The sequence below is a fragment of the Miscanthus floridulus genome, chromosome 17 (genome assembly GCF_019320115.1).
Source record: "Miscanthus floridulus cultivar M001 chromosome 17, ASM1932011v1, whole genome shotgun sequence".
Lineage (NCBI taxonomy): Eukaryota > Viridiplantae > Streptophyta > Magnoliopsida > Poales > Poaceae > Miscanthus > Miscanthus floridulus.
Window position 1 is genome coordinate 85939201 of NC_089596.1, and position 9723 is coordinate 85948923.

The window sequence follows — 9723 nt, forward strand, 5'->3', positions numbered from 1 at the left end:
TGTAGCGGGATGTCCTCAACCGCATCGGCGACATCATGGCGCTCGGCAGTTGCGCCCTCGTCTCGCGCCGCTTCCACGCGCTCGTTGACTCCGTCTTCGTCCGCGTCGACTGCGTCATCCCGACGACCCGCCGTCCTCCTCCTCCTCCGCTGTACATGGCTCCCCACCGCAACAGGTGCTAGCTGCGGGCACGACGCGTTCGTGCACATCGCGCGCGTCCTGGTCGGCGGCATCGCCACGCGCTCGGCCAGATCCTGTCCCCCGCCGCGGCGGGCGTCTCCTGGCGCTCCGAGCCATTGCACGCGCCCGTCGCGGACGTCTCTCACCAGTCCACCACTTGTGCTCCTAGGTGCTCCGCTCAGCTACGACGCCTCCACATAGAGTTGGCACTGACGAAGGCGTGCTCCTAAAGTAGAAGGCCGACTTCGGCTCCACCCTTTGCAGCTGCGTCATCCTCGGCGCCTCGTAGGTCTCATCCAAGCCACCGACAGGGCCATGGTCCGGCGGTGGCGAAGGCGATGCGCTGCTTCTGGCCGCCGGAACCTGCTGCTGGACGTGTGATTCTTCAACTCGGCAAGGACATGTGCTTCTAGCCGCTGGAACCTGCTAGCGCTGGTGCAGTAGTTGTACGAGCCCATGTCCTGACGCGTGCTCCTATAGTCCTATCTAGGAAGGACGTGTGCAAGCACAACCTGCGGACGCTGCATGTGGTGGCGGGGTGCCGCAGGAGCCGTTCCTGTTCGTAGCGAGCATCCGCGACAACATCACGTACGGGCGCAACGGAGGCTTTCGTCACTCCCGTGACTTCATTTTATCAGAATGTTACTCTCAGTTCATGGTTCAATCTTTCGGTGATATTTTACGGAGCGTCAAACTTTCGGTAGTATTTTACGAAGATCACGATCTTTGATACTACACAACTAATTTTCCCTTTTTTTTTTAAGGTTCCTGTGGTGTGGTACGGTTGGTTTCACGTGGTTTCCATTCCAGCGCGATCGATGCAAGAGTCTTTTCTTCATAGTGTGGTAACTCGTAATCCATGCTAATGACGACGATCGCTACCGCCTCGCACGTTGTTAATTAGCCACTCCGTGGTGCGTGCGCCCATGTGCGTCACTACTCTGCGTCATCGTGGGTAGCGTCAGCGCCGTGACGTAAGTAGCTACTACTGTACAATACAATATAATCAACCCTTCATTGTTTTTCTCTTAAAAAAGAAATTGTTAGAATCCCGTCCGTGTCTCATGCCGGTCGGTGATCTGTCCGTCTTGGAATGGGAGAAATATATGGAAGACTAATCCCCTTGGATTATGCTTTGGTTATTTTATTTACTTTTGATGAGCAAGTTGCGTTTGATGCGTTGGCTATTTTCCTTTTTTTTTCCAAGGAAGTTGATGCTTTGGCTATCAGTCTAGTCATCACCAGGTGATCGACGTTATGATCAGGCCGGTGAAGCCGTGTGGACGATATGTTTAGGGGGTGTTTGGCACGACTCCTTCTAAAAGGCTCATTCGGAGGAGCCAGAACGGTTTTGGAGGAGCCGCAATTTGTGGCTTCTCCAAAACTGCTCCGGCTCCTCTGCTTTTTACCGAACTAGCAAAATATGTCCATGCGTTGCAATGGGATCCAATATGTCATAGTATCATATTTCGTGTCTATATGTCTAAAAGATCTAATACATCTTGAAATCAGATTTAGTACCGTTGCTAAACATGATTCGTTATAACTCGTATGAGCACAAGCTGTAAGTTCGGTCACATATAAGGCACACTGTGATCGATATTTCAGCTATTAAAAAGCTCATAGTCCATTAGGTTGTCGCGCTAGACTGCTCAAAACCGGATAGCTTTTACAGCCTGTTAACCAACATAGTACTTCATAATTATAATTGAATTGCTTAATTATCACAACCGGTTGCATTATTTTTGGCAGTAAACATTGTGGCCTCTCAGCAGCCTTAATCCCATATCCTATTCACTTGTTTGGTGAGGCATTAGATGGAGTTTAGGATACAATGTATCTAAAAAAGATCCACAAAAATGAAGGGGGGAAAAAAAGAAACGCGGGCTTATCCACTCACGGACTCAGTCGCGAGCTGTTCTCTCATAGTGTCGGCCGTTCATCAGCAGGTGCACAGAACGCAGAACGTCCAGGCAGCTAACGGATGGATAGGAGACCGAGAATATTATGCGACGGTGCCGCAACGAGACCTGCCTGTAGCATGGGATCCAAGACCTCCCATACAAACCCGTCATGGATGCAAGTCAAGCCACTTGTCTTCCTTTACGATCCAACGACGTGCCTAAAAGATGTCCTTCGCTGGGTAAGTTCGCATGCAGCTGTGGAGCCAATCCATCTGCAATAAATCAATTGTGGAGAGCTACGGAGGCAGCATGAGCCATGACATCGCCCCTTTGCCCAATGCGTGTCCTCATGGCTGTCTAGCCCCACTACAAGCGGAGGCCAACAGCGTCGGGTAATTGAGTCGGCTATTGTTAGCTTCTCAAATCCAGACCAGGCGATGAAGCAAGGCAGGATCTCCTTAATAAGAATCAGATCAAGCTTGTGTCCACGGTACCATGCATGATCTGATTGATCGCGGGCTCACGGCGCATCATCAGGTTGATTCGACAAAATGCTTCGACGTGCGCTTGACGATCCGCTGTCGTTTGCCACGCGCGCGGATGCTCACGTTGGGCCACGAAACTTGACAACCCGCTCTTGCCGCTCCCTTCTCACCTGTCAACTATGGCTGCTTCCATCTGATTCAAACACGGACGTCCTTCTCTTTGCTTCTGTGGACCAAAGTCATGGTACGGTCGACCTTATATGAGTTTATCGTGCTCGGACAAAGGACGACACGCGAGAAAATAAAAAAGGATGATGACATGAGAGAAAAAGCGACTTGTGGTTTTTAACATTATAAGGTAAGATAAAATAAGATTAGGATTCCTATTCGGATTGGAGAGATGTATATGGAAATTAAGATTAGGATTTCTATTCAGATTGGAGAGATGTATTTGGAAAATAAGATTAAGATTCCTATTCGAATTGAAGGGATGTATGCAACACGCAAGGGAGAGAGCATGGTGGTCTGCTTCTTTAGGAGTAGGATTGCCGATCTTATATTTAGTAGAGGAAGAGATGGAGTTTGACTCCGACAAAAAAAATAACTTTTCTATTTTGATAGAGGAAATCAAGTGCTTTGCAATCGGACTTCGTATCGTGCTAGGCAAGAGTTATTGTAACTCGTATGAACACAAGTTATATATATATAATAAGTCCGGGCGGAAGAAACTTTCTATTGTCCGGTAGTTCGAGGCAGGGGCGGAGCTAGGATTTGAGCATTAGGGGGGGGGGGGGGGGGGGGGGGGGCGTGTAAACTGGCAACAACCATGCATGTCAAAATGTATACACGCGACAAAGATATACATAACACCCAAATAAACGTTTATGTTGCGATACAAAAGAAAGCAAAAAAAACTAAAAAAATGAAGGGAGTTTAATTAGCCTCAGGCCTCTAACCTTTACCTGATCAATCTAATTCTTTGACTGAAAAAAGAATTACGGTAATAACAAGTAGTTAAATAGAGCCAAAACTAATTAGCACTAGATCCTAAATGTTAAATGGCAAACAATCGGTCACTTGTCGTTTAGCCTCGGACAAAACGGTCACTTAAACGGTAGACGATTAAACGGAAACATCATACCACTGTGTAGCATTTAAATTTTAAATATTGACCAACCTTGCTAATGCCAATTGAAGATCAATTTTGAAGGATTAAACAAGAAAAAGCACTGATTTCAATTAACTAGCTAATTAGAGTGTGTGGTATGGGGACAAATTAATGTTTGATAAGCAATAACGAAAACAAAAAGATATGGAGAAAATATTAGAAAGACCTAATTTTTATTTATCTAAGATACTATTAGATATTAATATGGAGTAAGAACAAAAAAATTATAGTACTAATAGTATCATTATCTAGCTAATTAGATAATTAAGCACCTAATTTAGGGAGTGTATTATGGGAAGGTTGGGGGTGCCAGGCACCCCTCAGCCCCCCTTCCCTCCGCCACTGGTTAGAGGGAGACAGACAAAAAAAAATGTATGGACGAAAAAAATAGCCGAAAATTTTATCTCTTTATTATTAGGTAGATAGAAAACGTCTTCTCTATAAAAACGTTTAGCATGATACCTCTGAAGGAGCCGGAGCCAGAGCCAAAGCCGGAGAGGAGCCTAAACCCGCCGGCCGGTTGCATGCATCTACGCAGCGTCACATGGTTTCACACCGCCTCCGCCTGGGACACGATTCGGATATCATTACAATTTACGCCACCACTTTGTACTTTATACGCTACCGTAGCAAACTCACACAGACACAGGGAAGAAGAGTTGCAATAATTAATGGTTTTAATTCTATATATAAAATTATAGCTCAATCCAGATTCGTACATAGGAGGAGGATATTTACAGTCAATGGTGTAAGATCTCTAGCTGCGCACGTTCTCAAAGTGAAGTCACACAAGCTAGCTCCAGCCTCCAGGAGCTTGCTTCCGTTTTGCTACTGCCCGGTCATGGCAGAGGCTCACCGACTCACCACGGTGCTTGTCAACCATGTGACGCAAGAGGCAACACGAATCTAGATCGATATTTTGGCTCTGTTTTTTTAGAATTATGCAGTACAACACAATTATGAAGAAGTTTTTTTTTTTTCAAGATTCTCGCATCAACGGATTCTTAAAGGCTTAATAAACTAGAAAAAGGTTATATAGTTTGACATTTATGCAAAATTTCATTGGCGTGCGGTACACATAGTTTTAGACTTAAGATTACCTTTGGATGTTATTATTGACCTTTCATAGATAGTACAAACAAGAATGTGGAATAATCAACTCTTTGTTGTTAATAGGAGGTGCAACCATTTGCTGGTCAATATGGGCTTCTTACAAGGAGCGACAAAGTTGTTTTCGACAAATGTCAACTTTTTTGATCTTGTTCCGAGGAACACATTGGTTAGATCATTAGACGCGGTTACAACTATGTGATGACAAAAAAGAACATATTCACCAAGGAGCCCGAAGTAGCAACTATGCATTTCTTTGCTTTCTTTGGATGGCCAAATAATGCAAGAATTGCGTTTTGAATTCGATGTGCTTTATGTTATTTTAATCTTATGTAATAAGTGGCCTGATTTTCTTAGTTCTAAGGGATGAAGCTAGATTCAGTTCCTTTATCTAAGAAAAAAAATATAGCTTGACATTTGCTTTAGGAGCGGCTAGATAAGTAGAGTTGGCCGGAGCAGCCGCCTCTATAATTCTATAGATCTATTATAGCTGGCTCTAAAAAAGCTCTACTTAGCGGTGACTGTTTCTACAATAATGTCTGATCATATACATATACTCTCTCCGTCGTCCACAAATCAAATATAAGGACATTGATTTATTTCTGAAGTTTCTTAGGACAGATTAAGAGAGAAAAAAAATGACCTTTGCCCCTCCATTAAACCCCACCCACCGAGACCAGCTTGTGATTGATCCGTGAAATGAGAAAAATATTTAAATGCGTGGGATTGGATCTGGTGGGTACTTTGAAATCCTTAATCAAACGTCAAGTGCATATGCCAAGCTACGAACTCTTGCCGCGTGAATCTGCTTGCCTGCAAACTGGAAACTCGGTATGTACTAGTATATGATAATAATCCTTGAGTGCGCTACCACCCGGGTCCCAAGGATAAATCTACCTGACGATGATCTGGCCGGAATCCATCTGCCGCACATGGTGGGCAACGAAGACGACTAGTACTCATCATACGAATACGAATATCTGTGCATAGACACAGACATGTTGTCTTCTTCATCTTTCTTCAACCTGAGGCAGCGGCCATCAATGGAGGAGAAAGCGATGCCTTTGTGAAGTCGAGAACTTGCGAACCACTGCTGCTTGAGCAGGGCTCATCCCGGAGCAAGGTGTCGCACGTATGCTCTCGTTGATCAGGGTGACCATGAAAAGAGGAGGGTCGCTGTTGCTTTGCTGCTGCACGTATTTCTTTGCTGGACACTTGTGGTCATCGCTGTAACCGCACTTGTAGTATAGCCTGCAAATTAGTAACCGACAGTATGAACATATATAAATCTTGAAATAAACTTTTTTTTCTCATTGAGAAAATTAAAGCATGCCAATAATAAGCTAGAAGTAGAGATTGTTGACAGGCTGACAACGACATTTTATGTACATGTCAACTCTCCGAATCCTGATGGGTGCATGTATTTTCGGCTGTTTATTCTTTCAGCGGAGGTGTCATCATGCTCTCAATAGTGAGGCATGAGTTTGTTAAATATCAACATCTACGGGTAGATGGAAAAATGAAGGAAGTCCTAATTATTTGAATCTATATTCGCTAAAACTTATAATATGAACATCTGTATTCGTATTTATTTCTAACATAGATACTAATAAATGGATTGGATCGAGTGTATAAATCTATTTTATATTATTTTTCTCCATGCAATTCTAGATACGTATTGAAAAGAATGGATGGATTTCCTATACCATCCGTATCCATAAAAAAATATAGTACCAGGTGAACCTATCTAAAAGTTATTCATGTGACTAATGACTATTTATATTCATTTTGTAATATTACTAATATGTACCAATTGAAACTATTTAAATGTAATGACTATCAATATTTATAACAATATATATAGACAATTTAATTAAATTTATATAACTAATGTATGTAATTTAATATGATTAGTTATGTTAATTTTAATTATATGACAAAGATGAGCTACCTGATCAGTTGTATTCGATTCATATTCATCCTCAACAAAAAAAATTTGTAGTAAATAGTGACATTTATATTCAATTCAATGCGTATCTGACCATTTCCACATTCCACCCCTAGCCAGCATATATAGTGTCTTTTAGAAATGCTCATAGAGATATGGACTATTTGTGCATGCATGTATGTATTTGAATGCATGCATCTATACCATGTTTAAAATAAACTTCATAATGCTATGCATTTAAATTTAAATATGCTTTCTCAAGGATAATCTAGCTGGTGATTTCTCAAGAGGATAAAACCTACTATATTACATTAGGCTAACTTCTGCCTTTCTTTAAGGATAACACATCTTGAACAGTACTGCATCAAAATAAACAAGATAGGTTGACTCACAAAAATTAAATGTCCGTCTAGTTTCAAGAACGGAGAGAATACATATCATTTTAATTTCTAACCTTTTTTTACTACTCCCTCCGTTTCAAATTATAAGCCGTTTTGATTTTTTTGGTACATAAATTTTACTATATATCTAGACATATATTATACCTAGATGCATAGCAAAATAGATGTACCAAAAAAGTCAAAGCGACCTATAATTTGGAACAGAAGAAGTAGAAGATAACTACAATAATATATTCGTAGAAATCTAAACATGCATGACTCAACAGATAATTGGAAACAATATAAATAATTGTACTAATGGATAGATCATGTTTGTTTCAACTTATACATTATGCATGGGTTACAGCTTGCATGTTGTTTTGTTACAACAGTCTACAAGCTGCAATCTACAATCTACAAGTTGAAACAATATGGCCTTAGTTTAGCAATCTACAATCTACAATCTACAGTCTACAGTCTACAATCTACAATCTACTATACTCCATAGTCCACACAAGATGAGTTATCCTTGAGGGAGCAGAAGCTAGCTAGCTTCCCGGCCAAATAGAATATATAGGTAATTGTTGGGCCTGACTTAAAAAAAATCGTACAAGGATAGAAGCTAAACGCCAATGTACCAAAGATATGCTTATCTGAAAAGTTGCTTTTTTAGAGAAGCAAAGACCCCCAAAAAAACGTGTAAGCACAAGGAAGCCAAGCGAGCTAATCCCCAAATCGATCGATCCAGCACTACAAATCATAAACATCATAGTAAACAACTACACGAGAATATGATCCATGACAACTTTGAATTAGTATTTGTACTTTGTAAAAGGTGTCATGATGGAGTAGAAAGCGGATGAATGATCATGATGTTTCACGACAAATTAATCTGCTAGCTAATATATAGTGACTTATTAGCTAGAGTTGGTGATGCATTATGAAATTCCATCAAAGATACATACCTGGGATATTCAGCATAGAGGATATTCTTCTCACCATATTTCCTCCAGTGGAAACGATCATTTTCTGGTGCCTCAGTCAGTATCTCCTTGCTGAATAACATGCATGATGGAGGAGAAACAGAATGTAATTTCACTGCATGACTTTTTACAAACTTTATCCTACCTATAGCCATGAAATATAGATCCTCGCCTGTGTGAGCATTAAGCGCACATGTATGGTATAGATGTGAACTTGGATAGAATAAGATCCAGAGACACCTAATTAATATTCTTCCTTGAGTACTTTCTTCTTCCTTTCCCCTTTTGTAAATTGTAATGTAGATCTGGAAATTAAATCTCTAGGCCTAAACTAGTAAGCACGTTCCATTTTTCTTCACGCTCTCAAAAGCGAGTTATAATTATTAATTGGACCAAGAAAGTAAACAACAGTAACTGTGACGTGAATTAGTTCCCTTAAGCCCAAATAAATTTATAACAGATCTGCAAATTAACACATACGTTTTCCCATATGCAGATCCACATAAAGTTATATGCAACTATACAAGTTATATGTCTTAATAACACCACTTACTGTAGCTGTGAAGCATGCAAAGACGCAGTAAAAATCATAGGTTTGTAGTACTCACATCGGGGGTTCAGCTCCAGCTCCAGCTCTGCCTCGCCGGTGCCTCACCCTTCTTATACGGGCCACGGGACCATTTCTTTCCCTGCTGGTGCCTCCGTCGGAGTAGGCAGTGGGCGCAGCCATGACCTCGGAGAAGGGGCGGTGCTCCATCTCAGACTGGAGAATGGAGAGCGACGACTCCATAGCCATGGATATCTCGCCCACGTTGACCACTGCAGCGTGACGGCGGCTAGGCTCCGGGATGAGCTCTACCTGCTGCCTGAGCAGCTCCGCCAGCTGGGTACCCCTCCTGAGCTCCTGGATCGCTGCGTGCCTCGGACTGGAGGAGGACGGCGGCTGCGGTGGCGACAGCGTCATGGAGTTGGAGCGCGTCAACAAAGGGGACACTCTTCAAAAGGTGAATGAATGAAGAAGGAAAAATGTGTGAAAGCTCTGGGCTGCGGCTGGGAGCCGGCGGGGTCACAAGTTTGGACAGGAGCTTTGTGTGCAAATGTGCAATGTAACCTTAATTAGATGAAAGCAAGGGCTCAACCATTGACCATAGACCATAGAGATAGGCAGACAGCGCAACAACTAATAAGCGTATGTACGGGCCGGACTGCAGACTTGTTATTTTAATTATGGATATTGATGATTAAACAAATAATATCCGCAGATTAATAAAGAGTATTAATTGCGTGTTTAGGTGCAAGTGTAGGTTACAACCGTGTATGTCTCCGATTCTGGTGTCCGTAAGAATATATACAACTAACCCTACACTTGGTTCTGGTAATTGGGACAATTGTTGGACTAACCTCTACTCTAATGTTGTGATTGAGATAGGTTAGGTCCATACCAAGGTTGAGCAAGGATGACACTCATGGAGGTGATGGTGGCCAAATGTTGATCAAGTGCTCAATTTTTTGAAAAGAAGAAAGAAAAAAACAAAATGTAGGGGCTCAAGGCAAAAGTATAAGCT

At 42.2% G+C, this 9723-nt stretch overlaps 1 pseudogene; it reads right to left on the reverse strand.

Moving 5' to 3' along the window:
- Positions 1–5485: 5485 nt before the first annotated feature.
- On the reverse strand, positions 5486–9139 carry LOC136514873 (probable WRKY transcription factor 62; annotated as a pseudogene).
- Positions 9140–9723: the final 584 nt, after the last annotated feature.